General features: G+C 44.4%; 1 protein-coding gene across 7 annotated transcripts in view; it reads left to right on the forward strand.

Moving 5' to 3' along the window:
* MYLK (myosin light chain kinase) overlaps positions 1-17,983 on the forward strand; it is a 265,973-nt gene that overhangs the window by 42,371 nt on the left and 205,619 nt on the right. The window lies entirely within an intron of this gene.

Raw genomic sequence — 17,983 nt, forward strand, 5'->3', positions numbered from 1 at the left:
ATGCACAGGAGCAAAAAGAACTATCGCTATATTTCTTAACAGATGGATCTCAAAAACATAGTTGAATGAAAGAAGCAGGGTATGGAAGGATATGAAAAGAATAATATTTATATAAGTTTTAAAGTCTGAAAAGCAATAATAAATAGTGTTTATGCTTTTATTTTCTTTTTAGGAATCCATGCAAACATGCCAGGGAATGATAAACAATGAGTTTGTGATGATGCTTCTCTAGGGAGAAAGGAAAGGGCTTGAAAATGGGAAGAGAGGGCTCAAAAATAGCCTCCAGTGTATCTGATGTTCTTTTTATTGAAGATCTGTTTGTCGCTATGTTGGAAATCTTTCACCATTTAAAAGTTATTTTATCCTAAATGTAATGAGGTATCCTGGATTGGATCCAGGAGCAGAAAAAAAGACATTAATAGAAAAATTGGTGAAATCCAAATAAAATCTGGAATTTAGTAAATAATGTACCAATGTTGGTTTTGTAGTTCTGACAAATGTACCATGGTAATGTAAGATGTCAAAATTAGGGGAAATTGGTTAAAGGAACTCTCTGCATCATCTTAGCAACTTTTCTAAAAATCTAAAATTATTCCGAAATGAAATGTTTATTTTAAGAAGTGAGGGCAGAGTTTAGAACACTTTAGAACGCTCCTAGAGGGCAAGACCAGTCTCTCTGGTAAGTCTGATTTATTCCCGTTTCATGTTTGGTACTCCCTTAAAGTTCAGAGATCTTAGAGCAGGAAGGGGCTCTAACAGAGCACCCTACCCAGCCCCTTTCCTCTGGGAGGTAAGACAGGTAAGGTATTTAAAAAGAAACTCCTGGAGACCAGAGAGGCTGAGGAACTCAGTGAGCAGGGAGGACTGGAACCAAGTTTTATCTCCTAGGATGATCTTTGTTCCTACTTCATTGCCTCTCATAATAAAGACAAATGAGGTTGAACAGCCTCCCTTATTTGTTTGTTTTGAAAACCAGAGGAAAAGAATTACATATCACCCAGAAATGACCAAAGTCACAAGGTAGAGAGGTCAATGCGAGGTTGGTACATCATTTTGTCTCTTTGTTATGAACCTCCTTAGGATTTGAGACTGCCTACCCCCTGAGGCCAGAGTGGGCTGGGATGGGCGGGAACTAAGAATTGTAGAATGTATCTGTGTCCTCAGTCCTTATCAGAGCCATCTGGATAGATGTAATTGCCCCCATCTTACAGAAGAGGTAACAGGCTTAGAAAGGTTAGATCACTTCCTCAAGGTTATAGAACTAATAAGAGGTAGGCCTGTTGTGATACGCTGATGTAATAAATTTGTCATGTTTCCTGGAAATAGCTCTTAAAACCTTTGTAATTTCTTAAGTGATAAGAACTATATGGACATCTTTTGTTCCTAACTCCTTAAGTAGCACTAGAGCATAAAGATGAAATGGGTGTTTTTTGTTATTCATAAGAAACCTGTTTCAACTACTGAGTTTATATTAATGAGGTCATTTTTGGAAAGCCCCTAGAAAACCATAGGAAGGGGAATAGTTGCCAGCAGAGCCAGCCAGGTGATTAGAGAGTTGGAACTTTCAGTTCCACTTCCTGACCTCTGGGGAGGGGAGAAGGGCTAGAGATTGACTTAATCGCCAGTGGCCAATGATGTATTCATTCGTACCTATGACAGGAAGCCGCCATAAAAACCCAAAAAGAGGGTGTTTGGAGAGCTTTTGGGTTGTTTCATCTATGTGCCAGGAGGGTGGTATACCCCAGACTCCACGAGACAGAAGCCCCTGTGCTTGGGACTTTTCCGGACCTCACCCTATGTATCTCTTCATCTGACTGTTCGTTCATGTTCTTTACTATCCATTGTAATAAACCATTAATCTAATAAGTAAACTGTTTTCTTGAATTCTGTGAGCTGTCCTAGCAAGTGATCAAACTCGAGGAGGGGAGTCGTGGGAGCCTCTGATTTGTAGCCAGTCAGTCAGAAGTCCACGTAACAACCTGGACTTGCAGTTGGTATCTGAAGTGGGGGCAGTCTGTGGGATCTGATGCGCTCTCCGGGTAGACAGTGTCAGAATTGAATTCAATTGTAGGACACTCAGCTGGTGTTGCAGAGAATTGCTTGTTGAGGGGCAAACCTCTACACATTTGGTGACCAGAAGTGAAGCAGAATGTCATCACAGAGTAGAGAAAAGTAAAGGAGAGTTTTCCTTTTACACCTATGTTATAGGAAGCCAGGGCAGACTCTAAGAACTCATATTTAAGGAAGACCCCTCTGAAGTCAGGGAGGATAAATTCCCCAGAGCCGACAGCCACTCTTGGAAGAGCTGGGGCTGGGAATGATGTAGAACATGAGCCAAGGCAGAACAACAGCCCGGAACAGACTGAGAAGAGCTTCAGGGGAGTGGGCATCAGGCCTGCCAGGGTTAGAAGCCACTGCAGATTCTTCCCTCCGGAAAAGAAAAAGGCATGTGGGTAAGTTCCCTACGCTCCCGCTCCTCCTTCCTCTGTCCCATCTCAGCTGCAGGGCCTGTGTCTGCTAGCCTTCCGGGGAAGGGCTCCCTAAAACCAAGGGCCTCGTTTTGTTTAGTTGTTGTAGAAGAGGCTCATGTGACTGAAGAGGACTCCTCAGGGCTTGATTGGGGTGATGTGGTTGACAGTAAACTGTAAATCTCTATGTAAATGTGGTTGTTGGCCGAACAGTGTAAACCTGGGAGGTTTGTGAGGGCAAGGGGAGGAAAGTGCCTCTTGAGAGAGGTCTCCCAGGAGAATATGAGATTAGTTGAGGTTCAGTGAATTCCTTTGTTGCTAACTCAAGAAGCATGTTTGAAGGATAAGCTTCCTCACTTAGAGTAGAGCATCCCAGACTTGTCGCCATAGTGACAGTGCTCAAACGCAGGCTTTAAAACCAGAAAACACCAGGTCAGAGGGATTCTTTTGGAGCCATGATTCTCCAGTAGAGGACTCAGCTATTGTGTGCTATGGAAGAGAGGGACAGGGAGTTTGAATAGCTTCCCTTCCTTCCTGTCTCTTGCTGTGGGGCTTTTGTTTTGGTTTTTCTCTCTGAATTGATGTGGCCTTTGGAAAGGGGTGCCTCCCTGCAGAAGGAACTTGTCTTCATTAAAACCTGTGTCAGAAGCTGGAGGCACCAACAATAAACTATCCTAAAAAGAAATTAAGAAAACAATCCTATTTACAATAGCATTAAAAAGAATTAAATACATATGAATAAATTTAACTAAGGAGGTGAAAGACCTATACACTGAACACTATAGGACATTGATGAAAGAAATTGAATAAGACACAAGTAAATGGAAAGATAGCTCGTGTTCATGGATTGGAAGAATTAATATTGTTGAATCATCTGTACTACCCAAAGAGATCTACAGATGCAATGCAATCCCTATCAAAATTCCAATGACATTTTTCACAGAAATAGAACAAACAATCCTAAAATTAGTATGGAACCACAGAAGACTCTGAGTAGCCGAAGCACTCTTGAGAAAGAAGAACAAAGCTGGAGGCATTACAATTCCTGATTTCAAACTATATTACAAAGCTATACTTATCAAAACAGTATGGTACTGGCATTAAAACAGACATGTATCAGTGGAACAGAATAGAGAGCCCAGAAATAAACCCATACATATACAGTCAACTAATCTTTGACAAGGGGTCCAAGAATACACAATGGAGAAAGAAGAGTCTCTTCAACCGATGGTGTTGGGAAAATTTTGCATATCCGTATGCAAAAGAATGAAATTAGACCCTTATACTATACACAAAAGTCAAATAAGAATGGATTAAAGACTTAAACAGAAGACCTGAAACTTTAAAACTCCCAGAAGAAAACATAAGAAAAAAGCTCCTTGACATTGGTCTTGGCAGTGATTTTTTAGATATGACACCAAAAACTCAGGCAACAAGAGCAAATATAAACAAGTGGGACTATATCAAACTAAAAAGCTTTTGCTCAGCAAAGGTAACCATCAACAAAATAAAAAGGCAACATACAGAATGGGAAAAAATATCTGAAAACCATATATCTAAAAAGGGATTAATATCTAAAATATATAAAGAACTCATATAGCTCAATAGCAGAAACAAAACAAACAAAAACCCACCACAAAGATATCATAACCCAATTAAAAAATGAGCAAGGGACCTGAATAGACATTTTTCCAAAAATGACATCCAAGTGGCCAATAGGTGTATGAAAATGTGCTCAACATCACTAATCCTACTAATAGTGCTGAAGGACAGAACAAAAAGTAATTCTGAAGGAACTGTTACTGTAACTGAAGCTTGTAGAAGGATAGGGATTTTATATATATATATATATATATATATATATATATATATATATATATATATATAATTTTATTCTGTTATATATCTGATTCTAAGTGTTGAAAACTGACCTAAGTATTCTTCACTAGTTCATGTCTTTATCCTTTCATGTGTTTTGTGAATTCCTATAGATAAAATGTGTTTTATGGTTATTAGTCTTACAGACAAAAAGTTCAAGTCATCTCATTGCTTTGAGTTCTCTCCAGGGTTCAAGCTTTCCTCTGCTGTGTATCATAGGGTGTCTGACCCACTAGTTGCTAATGTTATCTGGTAGTGTTATTCTTGGACTTTAATGACCTCAGAGTTTCCATATTACCTCCTTCTGTTATAACACAGCATACAAGTAGGGCCTGAGGAGAGTTCTCCAAACCGAGAATTTCAGGACAATTTCTCTATAGAGGGTTCACTAAGAAATCCACAGGAATCATATAATGCCTAGCAGATGTTCCTTCTCTTTAGGGAAGGCACACATGTCTCTGGGGTGTTGTATGTTTCCAGATACTTGGAAGTCTTCTAGGTGGTTCTTGATGTGTCTAATATGGAATAATCCCCAAAATATATTAAGTGAAAAAAGCAAGGTACAAAACAGTGTGTTTTTAAGAAAGAAAGTGGGGACAAAAACATATATGTATTTTTATAACATATTCCTAGAAGACACTGATGACATGGCTGATTCTGAGGAAGGGAAGTTGGAGCTGAATACCTAGGAGCAGGGGAGGGTGAAAGACCTTTTACTGCATACCCTTTGAATCTTTTGAATCATATAAATGTATTGACTATTCAAAGAGAAGTACAAGTTTGATTAAAAACAAAATCCTTCTACCAAGAAATAAACCAGCACACCTGTGGTCACTTTATCTACAGCAAAGGAGGCAAGAATATACAGTGGAGAAAAGATAGTCTCTTCAATAAGTGGTGCTGGGAAAACTGGACAGCTACATGTAAAAGAATGAGATTAGAACATTTCCTCACACCATATACAAAAATAAACTCAAAAAGGGTTAAAGACCTAAATATAAGACATGAAACCATAAAACTCCTAGAGGAGAACATAGGCAGAAAAGTCTTTGACATAAATTGTGGCAATATTTTGGGGGATCTAGCTCCTCATGCAAAAGAAATAAAAGCAAAAATAAACAAATGGGACTAATTAAACTTAAAACTTTTGCACAGCAAAGGAAACCATCAACAAAACAAAAAGACAATCTACTGAATGGGAGAAAATATTTGCAAATGATGCAACTAACAAGGGATTAATATCTAAAATATACAAATGGCTCATACAACTCAATATAAAAAAAAAACAATCCAAAGAAGAAATGGGCAGAAGACTTGAATAGATTTTTTTCCAAAGAAGACATAGTGATGGCTAACAGGCACATGAAAAGATGCTCAACATCGCTATTAGAGAAATACAAGTCAAAACAACAAGTTATCACCTCACACATGTCAGGATGGCTATCATCAAAAAGTCTACAAATAACAAATGTTGGTGAGGATGTGGAGAAAAGGCAATCCTTGTACACTGTTGGTGGAAATGTAAATTGGTGCAGCTGCTATGGAAAACAGTATGGAGGTTCCTCAAAAAACTAAAAATAAAACTACCATATGATCCAGCAATTCCATTCCTGGGTATATATCTGGAAAAAATGAAAACACTAATTTGAAAAGGTACATGCACCCCAATGTTCATAGCAGCACTATTTACAATAGCTAATATGGAAGCAACCCAAATGTCCATCAATAGATGGATGGATAAAGAAGGTGCTGTATACAATGGAATATTACTCTGCCATAAAAAAGAATGAAATTCTGCCATTTACAACGATGTGTATGGACCTAGAGTGTATTATGCTAGTGAAATAAGTCAGACAGAAAAAGACAAATACTGTGTTATCACTTATATGTGGAATATAAAAAATTAAATATATCTAGTAAAACAGACTCACCAATGTAGAAAACAACCTAGTGGATACCAATGTGGAGAGGGAAGAGGAGAGGGGCAAGATAGGGGTATGGGATTAAGAGATACAAGCTACTATGTATAAAACAGATAAGCAACAAGGATATACTGTATAGCACAGGGAATTATAACCATTATTTTGTAATACCTTTAAATGGAATATATAAAAATACTAAATCACTATGCTGTAAATCACTGTAAATGCTGTAAATCACTATCTGTACCTGAAACTAATATAATATTGTAAATCAACTATGTTTCAATAAAACAAAATCCTTCTAGGGTGGTTAATCTGACTTGAGACTTAAATTGGCCCCTGATAATTCACTCTTTGCTCCCATTTCTCATCACTTAGGTCTTCCCTCTCAGACCCTCTGTCCCTGATCATTTGCCTGCAGCAGACATGTTGCAATATCCCCCTCCCTGTCAGAGTCTAATAGAGACTAGGCACAGGGGTGAGCCAGCATTTCTAAAATATCTCTGGTGACCAATGGCCATGTTCAGCCCTAAACCTTCTAGACTGGCTATTCTCAAACTTGAGCCTGAATCAGGCTCACCTGGAGGGCTTGTTAAAACACACCTGGCTGGACCCACTCAGTTTCTTCTATTCAGCCGGTGTGGGGTAGTTCCAACAAGTTCCCAGGTGATGTTAGTTGGGAACCACACTTTGAAAACCAGTGCTCTAGACTAGTTTCTCCTGTGATGTGTTGATGTGCAGTTTTGATGTCCCAACTGTGTCCTCATTTAGACATATAAAGAAAGAAAAAACGGGAGAGGTTTGTCCCTTTCCACAGGCATGCGTATAGCTCGCCATCATCCAGCTCTCTCTCTAACCAACAGTACTCATCAGGCTCCAATCCCTTTATAAAATGGTCGGCATGTCACCACCAGCAGGACTGACACATCAGAAGCCTGCATCCCCCTTCATCTGTACTCCCAGAGCAGACATTCTTGTAGTCTTTGCTGTCAACTCTCTGTGAAGATTTAATTGGTATTTAAGGCATTAAAAGAGTCATGCTAATTACTGATTCCCCTTCCACTGTTTCTCAGCAGGGGTACTATTAGCATTTTAGATGAGATAATTCTTTATAATGAGTATTCTGTTTAATGTAGGATTTTAGCATTCTTGTCCTCCCACCCCCAAGTCATATGGGAATTAATAATCCCACCACATTTCCGAGTGCCCCTCCCCCTCGAAACTTCCTCTTCCCCTCTTTGCTGCAGAATGCGTGGTGAGGTGCCCTGAGAATCACTGTGCCTTGTATTTAAGCTTCCAGACCCCTGCCCAAATGACATTGCTTTAGTTCCCTGCAAAAATCTCAAGTCATGTTTTAATATTTTTCTTACTTTCATAAGTGTTGATGTTAAAAAGGGGCCGAACAGTGAGCATTTCTTTCTGAAAACCCTATGGGTGGAATCGTTCTTGTGATGTTCAGTTCCCTCTCTGCAGAGATTAGCACTGTTTCCTGATGAAGTGCCTTTGCATCCTCACAGCAAGGAGAATTATGTGACCCATTCTGTTTCCTTTTTTTTTTTTTACTATGAGTGTCATGAAACTTAGGGGACAGATGTAATGCTTGATATGTTTGTAAAATTAGTTTAGAAAACCATTTTCCATATATTATCAGCTTTTATACAGTTTTAGTTTTTAAATAATCAGTTTAATTTTGTATTTTCTTGTGAGTGACTTCGGGTCCTTTTGGAAACCATCCTTGATGCAGGTTGAGCTGTGAGAGGATTATAGCCGGAAGTGGCCTAATCCGCTGGACAAAAGAATGGGCTCCGCGGCGGAGCATCCCCGGCTCCCGTGGGCACAGGGTGGGATGTGGGCCTGAGGCACAGGAGAACAGGTGAGGAGGTGCCTCCTGCTGGCAGCCAGCGGAAGAGTGGCTGGCGAGGATGAGGTGCCGGGTGTGCTCCAGCTGGAGGTGGAGTCAGGGTCAAGCCACAGGTGCCTGAGCCCTTTACCAAGGGTGGAGAATCCTTGAGTAGAGGGGCAGCACACGGACTGAGCTTGCTGGGTGGAGAGCAGTTCCGCTGGGACCGACTGGCTTAGGCCATGAGAGACACAGAAACCATTACTTACAGGAGCACCCATCCTGCTTCAGCTCCCACCTGGTCCTGTGGCCACACGGGTTACCAGCAGCAAGTGGGTTCAGGTGGGGCTGGCACCCTTGGGATTAGCTCTCTGCTGAAGCTCCCTGTCCGGGTGGGAAAGAACGTCTAGCCGTGGCACTGTAACAGGGTGAGAATTGCACCCCATCCCACCCCTCTTCAGAGGGTCCAGTCACTCCCATTTCTTCTTCAATGTACACCTCAAAGTGGGGGGGACCACCACCCTAGACTGATCATCCACCCTCTAGTTCTCCTGTGTGATAGAAGGGATGTGTAAGGACCTTTCCGCCTGAAAGTTCCTCTGCTGAAATTCCGTCATGAGCATTTGATTTCCTTGGGTTTACAAAGAATCTTTTACTAATACCCCTTCTGGAAGGGCAACACATAATGGGCTCAGAGATAAGTCATTTGTTCCTTTGAGAGAATGGATTTACTGCATACGCTTGATATAAGTATTTGTTTCGCTCTTAAGGAATATCTGAGATTTGCTGCTGGAGGGAAACAGGTTTGTGAAGGGGGGAGAAGGGGTGAACTTCGGGAGCCTGGACCAGGCTGAGGGGTGGGCGCCGTGGGCTGCCTGCATGTGGGTTCTGCGGGGCATGGGACGTGGGCTGGGTCCTGGGACAGTGGGGGGCGGGGGCTCACTCACCCCTGAGGACAGTCTTCTCCCAGATGTGGGTACTTTTTCCCCATCCTGTGGGCATCCCCTTCCCCTGGCTGTGTCACCAAAGCCGGGCCCCTCCAGAGACCCCAATGGCTTCCTGAGAGGCCTGCCAGGTGTCCTTCCTCCCTCATCCCTGCTAGGGACTCTCCCCAGACACTGCACCCTCCTCCCTGGCTCCCCTGCATCTGTCCTCTGTAGGGGAAGGAAGCACCTTGTTCTGGTTCTCCTCGTAACCATTGTTCCTGAACTCTAAACCCATAGCCGCCCACACGTGGTCATAAAAGCAACAATTGTTGACCTTGGGACATTTCCAACAGCCTCTCTGGTGATGAGGTCCTCCGGCTGCCGCTTCCACTCCCTGTTGCATGTCTGTCCCCGCCTCGGCTTTCCTGTCCTCCTTTCTGCCGGGCACTGGCCAGGTGGCTGCCAGATAGGCTGCCCCTGCTGCAGTCCAGAACACTTCACGAGTGTCCTGGCTGAGGGCTCCCCACGGTGAGGCAGACCTCCAGGACTTCTTTCCTTGTCCTCTCAGCCCAACAAGCAGCAGAGGAGACATCGGTGAGTGGGCAGAGTTTAAATTGTGCTGTTGACCCCGCCCCCTCAGTCCGCCCTGAGGAGCTGCCGGAGGGGACCACAGCGCCCAAGGTGAGATGACACCTGGCCGGGTGCCCAGGCAGGTGGGGGTGAAGTCAACATGCTTTAGCATTATCTGTTGACCTTGGCTTAGCCGGTCAGAATTCTAGAACTGGTCAAGTCAGTGGGACCATCGGTGGAGCCAGCCAGGAATCAAGATTGCTTAAGTGCCTGCTGGGTGCCATGGCCTCTGCTAGAAGCTATTCGTACTGCCGAACTGTGGTGCTCCAGCTTCCCGACTGCCCCAAGCTTCTTCCTCCACTGCTCCAGGAGGCTGCTGTGATGAACTCCATTTGGTTTTTTTTTGTTTGTTTGTTTGTTTGAAATTAATTAATTAATTAATATTTATTTTTGGCTGCATTGGGTCTTCGTTGCTGTACACGGGCTTTCTCTAATTGCAGCGAGCCGGTGCTACTCTTCGTTGAGGTGCGCAGGCTTCTCATTGCGGTGGCTTCTCGTTGCAGAGGACGGGCTCTAGACGCACGGGCTCAGTAGTTGTGGTGCACGGGCTTAGTTGCTCGGAGGCATATTGGATCTTCCCGGACCAGAGATCAAACCCGTGTCCCCTGAATTGGCAGGTGGATTCTTAGCTACTGTGCCACCAGGGAAGACCCTCCATTCGGTTTTGATTTCCCCTTTGACCCTCTGTTTCCTTGTCAAGCAGACCTCGTTGGGGTTGGCGCACAGGTAGAATTCCGTGTTAATGTGCGCCCAGCTATTCCGGGTGCTAACCAAGAGCTGCACAGACGTGGTCATCTCCACTCTGTTTAGTGAGAAGTTCTGTGTTAGGGTAACATAGAGTGAGTGTTTAGATGGGGACTTCTTTGGGCAGCTATCCAATGGTGAATCAAATTTCAAATAATATTCTGAAATATATTTCTCAATAGTATTTCAAACATGTCAGTGATCTTTTGGGATTTCCTATGTGTTATTTGAGGGGGGGCGGGATTCATTGCTTTTTGCAGGTTTAGCCAGTGAGGGAGATGGGTTTTCTGTTGCCGCCATGCTGACGCTCAGGCTTATAGCGTGTCAGGGGTCCTCAGCCAGTGTCAGCCAGGGGGCCATCTGTTCACTCTCAGCGCAAAGGAGGCTGATGGGGCCACAACCAATTCTAGTGAAGCAAAGAGTGTGAGAAGGAAGAGGAAGGGAAAGAGAAATTAGTGAGAGGAAGCGTGGCCTGTGCTTTTATAGCACTGATTGTTTTCCCCATGGTTCTAAAGGTGCTTTGAGCTATGGCCCCATCACTGAAGTGAGAGAGTAGCCTCTTAGACTACTTGGAAAGGCAAAAAAAAGTATGTAGGGGCTGCTCTTTCATTAAGAAAATAAATCCTGTAACTTTAAAGGAATTAAAAAAAAATGACAGTGAGGTTGGACTCTGAAGTGGCTGATAAAGAAAAAAAGTAGTGGTGTCCTATTGCTGCCTGAAAGAAAATACAGAACCTGCATCTGAGATGGGAGGCATTATTTTAGTATTCAGGGGAGGCTGGATCAAAGTGAACACTCTGTATGTCTGAGCATGGCTCCCTTGGAAGGCGAAGCCTTAAAGCCATGACTTTGTGAAGCAGCAGAGGCAGAAGATCAAAGGATGGAGAAATTAACGCAAGTTGCTTTATTTTTATTTATTTATTTATTTATTTTTTTGCGGTACGTGGGCCTCTCACTGTTGTGGCCTCTCCTGTTGTGGAGCATGGGCTCCGGACACGCAGGCTCAGCGGCCATGGCTCACAGGCCTAGCCGCTCGCGGCATGTGGGATCTTCCCGGACCGGGGCACGAACCAGTGTCCCCTGCATCGGCAGGCGGACTCTCAACCACTGCGCCACCAGGGAAGCCCAAGTTGCTTTATTTTAAAGGCAGGTTTGCCTCGGCTAAAATGGGGCTGAAAGTAGAGCCACTGGTGCTGAGAGGGCTGTGCGTGAAGCCCTTTCTGTGTAGTTACCAGCTTTATGCTCAGGACCCGGAAGTTTGCAATGAGGAAAAGAGGACAGTCAAACTTCTGTTGTAAAACCTAGAGCAGATGGGGCTGCAGAAATCATCCAGTACTCTCTTTTTCCTCCTTAGTGAGGAAACAGGGCCTCATGAGCACAGCTGTTAACCTGGTCGGTGTAGAGGCTGCCCAGAACTCGGTGCCCTTCTCCAGGGACCCTTAAAGTCTGAGCCAGTGGGCCCCTCATAGATGATGCAGGGACCTTTAGCAAATGTTTCTTTCTTTTTTAAAGTATTTATTTTTATTTTTTGTCTGTGTTGGGTCTTTGTTGCTGCGCGCGGGCTTTCTCTAGTTGCGGCGAGCGGGGGCTACTCTTCGTTGTGGTGCACGGGCTTCTCATTGCGGAACACGGGCTCTAGGTGCGCTGGCTTCAGTAGTTGTGGCACACGGGCTCAGTAGTTGTGGCGCATGGGATCTAGAGCGCAGGCTCAGTAGTCGTGTCGCACGGGCTTCGTTGCTCCGCGGCATGTGGGATCTTCCTGGACCAGGGTTCAAACCCATGTCCACTGCATTGGCAGGCGGATTCTTAACCACTGCGCCACCAGGAAGGTCCCGCATGTATGTATTCTTTTTCAGATTCTTTTCCGTTATAAATTATTGCAAGATATTGACTATTGTTCCCTGTGCTATACAGTAGGATCTTGTTTATTTTATATATAGTGTGTATCTGTTAATCACAAGCTCCTAATTTATCTCCCCTTCCCTTTTTCTAACTGTAAGTTTGTTTTGTGAGTCTGTTTCTGTTTTGTAAATAAGTCATTTGTATCATTTTTTAGATTCCACATGTAAGTGATATCGTATGAACTTTGTCTTTGTCTGACTTACTTCACTTAGTGTGATAATCTCTAGGTCCATCCATGTTGCTGCAAATGGCATTATTTCATTCTTTCTTATGGCTGAGTAGTATTCCACTGACTGGGTTTTATTGATCTGTACCTGTGGGGGTAACCAGGTGTGAAGGTCTGGCCATCTCTGACTGGGGACAGTCTGTTGTGGAACAGCCTCAAAACCCCCTAAGGGTTGAGTACATTAGGAGTTAATCTGTGTAGGTAGAGAGATGAGTTTTCTGACAATCGGGAGTCTGGGATGAGATTTGGATCCTGTCCTGTCTCTTACACAGACATAATGAAACCAGAGGACCGTTGAATCATAGGAAAGCATAAAAGCAGTTTCTGGATGGGACACTGTGAGAGCTTTGAAGAGATGGGAGGCCACCTTGAGGAGGCAGGACCAGAAGTTGAGAGCCCTCTATAGCACAAGGGAGACTTGGGGTGTGGGATGAGAGTTTAAGCTGGTAATAAGCCTGCAAACCAAGGATCCATCCCCTGGAGTTACCCTGGGAACCTAATTACTAAACTTTCCTGGGTAATCCTTGACCATGGGGCCTGATAAAGTCCAAGCTTACTGCTGAAACTATGTTATTACTCATTTGATATCCATTAAATCCATCACAGATTAATTATTTTTCAAAAGAAAGAAAACTATGCCACAGTTCTGCAAGTAACTTATGACCAGATGTTGAGATCTTGGTATACCCAGTCATGCTTAAAAATATTGTAAGAAATCTTCAGACAGTAAAATCTAAAAATAAAACCCCCTCAATTTAAAAAGATGAATAAGAGAAAAAGCATTGTAGTTCAAGAGATTTATTGGCTCACTTATTTTTATTTATTTTTGAAAAGAATCATGTTATAATTTAATGCCAGATGCTGAGACCCAGATATACCCAGTTTTGTGGTGGAGAGGGAGGGTACATATAAAATGCAAGAAAGTACCCAAGGGACAAAACGATGAAAATCACTGGTTGCTTATCTGAATAGTCAGTGGGTACCTGTGAGCTAGAGTTTGTCACGGGCATGAATCCTTGATCTGAAAATAAGGGACAGTGGTAGTGGCAGTGGTAGAGGATGGGAGTAAAGATCTTGTCCCACTAATTTACGGTGTCTGAAGAAGATTTGGAACCACTGACAGCTTCATATCTACCGGCTTCCTACTAAGCTCCTTGGGGTGAGTTGAAATTGCATTTCATAACATTGTCCCTAACTGTGCCCCTGTCTTTCTTAGTGCCAGAGATGAGTCTGAAGCACATCCATGGCAGTATTTGCACTTCCCTACCCCATTCACACAGCCGCCTTCTCAGATCTCCACTTGCTCTGGGTTACAACCTCAGGGGTTTTAGGCCAGATTTCCCAGCAGGACCTGGGTGTTCTTACCTCTTCTTCCTAACTACACCAGCTGGTGTCCTGCTGATCTTCAGCTGTGTCGCATCCCATAGGTCACACATCTCTCTACCTTTTGGAAGTGGAGGTGTTAACATAGAGGCTCCCCCAGTGCTCTCAGTAAAGGGTAAGGGGAGAACAAAGAGCATCCTAGGATGACTGTAGAACTCACCGTGCTCTTAGCCACAAATTGAGTGAAGGTAGAAACCTGTCAAGAGCTTTATACAATTCAAACTTGTGTCTCATGCTACAGATGAGAACCTAGATTTAGAAGGAGGGTCTACCTGGTCTGGTGGGAGAAGTGAGTGGAACGGGAGGAGAGACTGTGGTCTGTGCACCTCTGACAGAGGCACTGGAAAGGGGGGCCTTCAAGTTCAGGAGATGTCTCCCCTCAAAAAAACTTTAGAAGACACCTCAAATGAATGGAACTTTCGATTAAAATCAAGAAGATGAAAATCGAAATGAATAAATAAGGAAATAAATAAAAATTCTTCACTTAGAATTTTTAGAAAATCAGCTAAGTGTAGATAGACTATGATAAGGTTGATGATAATTTAATATCTTTACTGTAGGGGTCAGGGGGTGGTTATTTTGTCACTGTCTCTTCTCTATAGGTTGTCTTTAATCACTATGGAGGGTCTGAGATTTCACCAATTGGCAAGCTAGTGAGTTTGCTGCCAAGGTTTCGTGAATGCTGGCAGAAGATGAGCTCCATGGCTTAGGGACAGGACTTTATGATTCATAACAATGACAGTGACCAGAGAACCAGCATTTTCTCTCACTGGTTCTTTGAGCTCCAGTTTCCATAGGGTGACACCTGCCCACACAGTGGAGAGAAATCCTGAGACTAGGGAACTCAGACCTTTTATAATGGACAATAAGCATGCCTGTTCTTTGCTCCAAAGAAAGACACTCTTTCTTCCAAGGTTGTTTATGATACACATATTCTTGAAAAGATAATCTGGAGCAAAGGCAGTCAGTGCCTGTGCTTGTCGGATATACAGCACATGAGAGACCCATAGAGAATGGCTCCTAGCTGCTGCATCCGTACAAAGGGGAAGGAAGCTAGTGTATATGGCCTGCTTGTTCTGCACCACGCACTGACCAGGAGACTTCTCACAACTTACCTCATCAAAGCTGAGAGGTGGTACTGTTGTTTGATGAGTAAGAAAGCTGGTGAGTAATGGAGTATCAGCTGCAGGATTTGCATATGCATTGCATACTTCTTACGCTAAGCATTGTGCCAAGAAATAGCTGAGGCTTAATTAGCTGCGTATCAGCTGCCTCACCAGGCACAGTTCTAAGAGTTCTCTATGAACTGACTTACGCATTTCTCATGACTAAGATTATCAGGTGCTGCAGAGGAAACTGCAGAGGAAATTGAGGCATGGGGGATGATGGCGCCGAGATTCACACCTGTGGTTTATCCACTGTGCTCCTGTGTGCTTTCTTCAGTCCTCAGGGTCACACCAAGGGGGTCCTGGTGAAACTAGCATGAACCCAGAGGATGTGAAACGGTTTGGAAACAATGGCAAGTAGGAACAGTTGAAAGGGTCGAGTGTGTTTCATCTGCAGAAGGATAAAGGATAAATGATGATTGTCTTCAGATATTTGTAGCCATGTCTTGTAGAAAGGTAGAGTTCATGTGGCTCCAGGGGACAGAATTGGGTCCAGTTAGGCGAAGCCATATCATGGCTCAGCAGACCCTGCTGTACACAGTGACTGGAACTCCTTCCCCTGCCACCCCTTCCTGTCCCCTCTCTGAGCATTTTCACCTGTCAGACATGCCCAGAGAGAGTTCCTGCATGAGTGGGGTGGGGGGGAGTTCTAACTCTAGGGAACCCCAGCCTGCCCTAAGGGGGCTGGAGGGGTTAGTCTCAGATGCATCCCTAGTCCTGCAGTTCCCGGCATTCTTACAGAGGGACCCACCAGGATCTTGGCTAAGTCCTCCCTCCATCCCTGATGGGTTTGGTTCCATCCCTGTAATCAGCAGCCTCATGGCTCAGCCAGGTCCTGGCAATTGTCCACAAACATATCAGTCCCACCCTTGCCCAGTTTGGGGCAGAACAGCATTCCTCTACTGGATGGGAGGTTGAGTTCGAAGATCTCCCTGCACTCTTAACTGTGTCTGTGGTTTTGTGATTTACTCTTTCCTTGTCGAGTAGCCCATGCTTTAAAAAGCAAGTGGGACCAGGCGGTTGGGTCCATTGCTTCTCTGTAAGGACCTGGCTGTGGACCCGTGGTCACTCCCCTGGTCTTGGGCAGCTCCAGTCCTGAGTGGAACAGGTCTGGTCCAGATGCAGGTCCAGGAAGGAATTTGGGAAGATGGTGAAAAATAGGAATGGTGGCAGCTGGTTTAATGGCATCTGTTCCACTCAGCCAGAAACATCTGTCAGAAGCGACAGACACCCTAAATGTGGTCTCAGTTAGCCTGTGCGTATCTTTGCAATAAGTGCATTCTCATCAAAGGATTTTAGAGAGTGATGTTTAGCCCCATGTAAAGGGCATGATCAGGATCTGATCTCTGATCCCGAAATAATGTCTCTGCTATCCCAGATGTCGGGAGTAACTAAAAATATACTTAAAACTCTGAGGAATTCTTGGTTTACTGGACCCGTCTCCTTTTTCTATCGACCTCCCTCCGGAAAGCAAGAGAACAAAGAAGTGAGCCAAAAAGCTTTAATTATCTAGTCTGCTGACATTATTTTATCTGAGCCGCCGACATTAAATTTGCACAGCGTTGCATTTCAATCACAGAGCTAAGAGAAACCTCTGCACACTTGGGCCTTTGTCCTGCTGCTCGCTGTGGCCAGTATTCTGTTTTCTACCCCATCCCACCCTCCCTCAGATTTCTTAAATTCCGGAGTTCTGGGTGGCACTGGAAATTATCTGTCTGTGGAATGTCCATACTTGAGGAAAGTCCCTGAACTTGTGTGTTTATTCCCTAGTTCCGTTCCCCTCAACTAATCGTGGCCATTTGTGGTTGAGTTCTGGCATGTGCCCATCATTGAACAAACCTGGATGTGGTAGGAGCATTTTGCCCTGTTTCTATCACTGACATAAATGAAATTCTATCAGTTTCTATCATTGACATGTGGAGAAGGAAGAGAAAGTCTGGCCAGTTTGTTTTTTTCTTCCTTCATATACAAATTTAATTTTCCCTGTTATATCTTTAACATTTCTGGCCTGTCAAATGTACCTTCAATTTCAGTTTGGTTCTCTGGGCTGTGACCTTTCACCTGGTTTAATGTTGACACAGTCACCTATTAGCTGGTTTATTTAGCACCCAATTGATGCTATTGTTATTGCTACAACTAGGTCACTTTTACTGAGGGCTTCTGGTGTGCCAAGGACTGTGCGGAGGGCTTCCATCTTCAAGCCTCTTCAAGCAAGTACTGTTACAATCCTGCCCATTTTACAAGGGAGGACACAGGCTGAGAGGAGAAAACATTTGCTGAAGGTCCTACGGCAGAGCTGGGATCGGAAGCCAGGCACTGTGGCCCCAGAGTTGGTTAATTTCACACCCTTTTTCAAACCGCCCACAGGCCCTCTGCTGTGCACACAAGTGTCCCCACTGATGCTCCAGGGAGTGTCAGTGTCTTTATGAAACCCCATCCCCAGCAAGTGTTTAATAAGAAGTGACTGTGCAGGACACCACCATGGAGATACAGCGATGGCCAAACCTGAGCCCTTTCCCCCCACCCTCCAGGGCGCTGCGGAGACAGAGCCTCCACAGTCAGAGCAAGGGCGCTGTTTCAGGGTCTTCTCGGCCTGGTGATAGTGATCCTGCAAGCTAGAGACGCCTGGGGGCACTCCCCTGGGCCGTGCTGCTTGTGGTGGTCCCCCACAGACACTTTTCCACCTGGAGCCAATGTTGTGGCTGGACCGACCCTTGTGGTTCTTACTAAGACTGCAAGCTGCAGCTCAGTAACAACCATCAGGGAACTTAGAAAAGACAAGGCTTATTGCTCACAGGTCCCTGAGGGTGCAAGGCCTCCCCGGGACCACACAGCGAGGAGTGGGGGGAGAGAGGGAGAGAGAGCACGAGATGGAGCAGACCTGGGGTTCTGCCTTTA

Source organism: Pseudorca crassidens, chromosome 5 (assembly GCF_039906515.1).
Source record: "Pseudorca crassidens isolate mPseCra1 chromosome 5, mPseCra1.hap1, whole genome shotgun sequence".
Lineage (NCBI taxonomy): Eukaryota > Metazoa > Chordata > Mammalia > Artiodactyla > Delphinidae > Pseudorca > Pseudorca crassidens.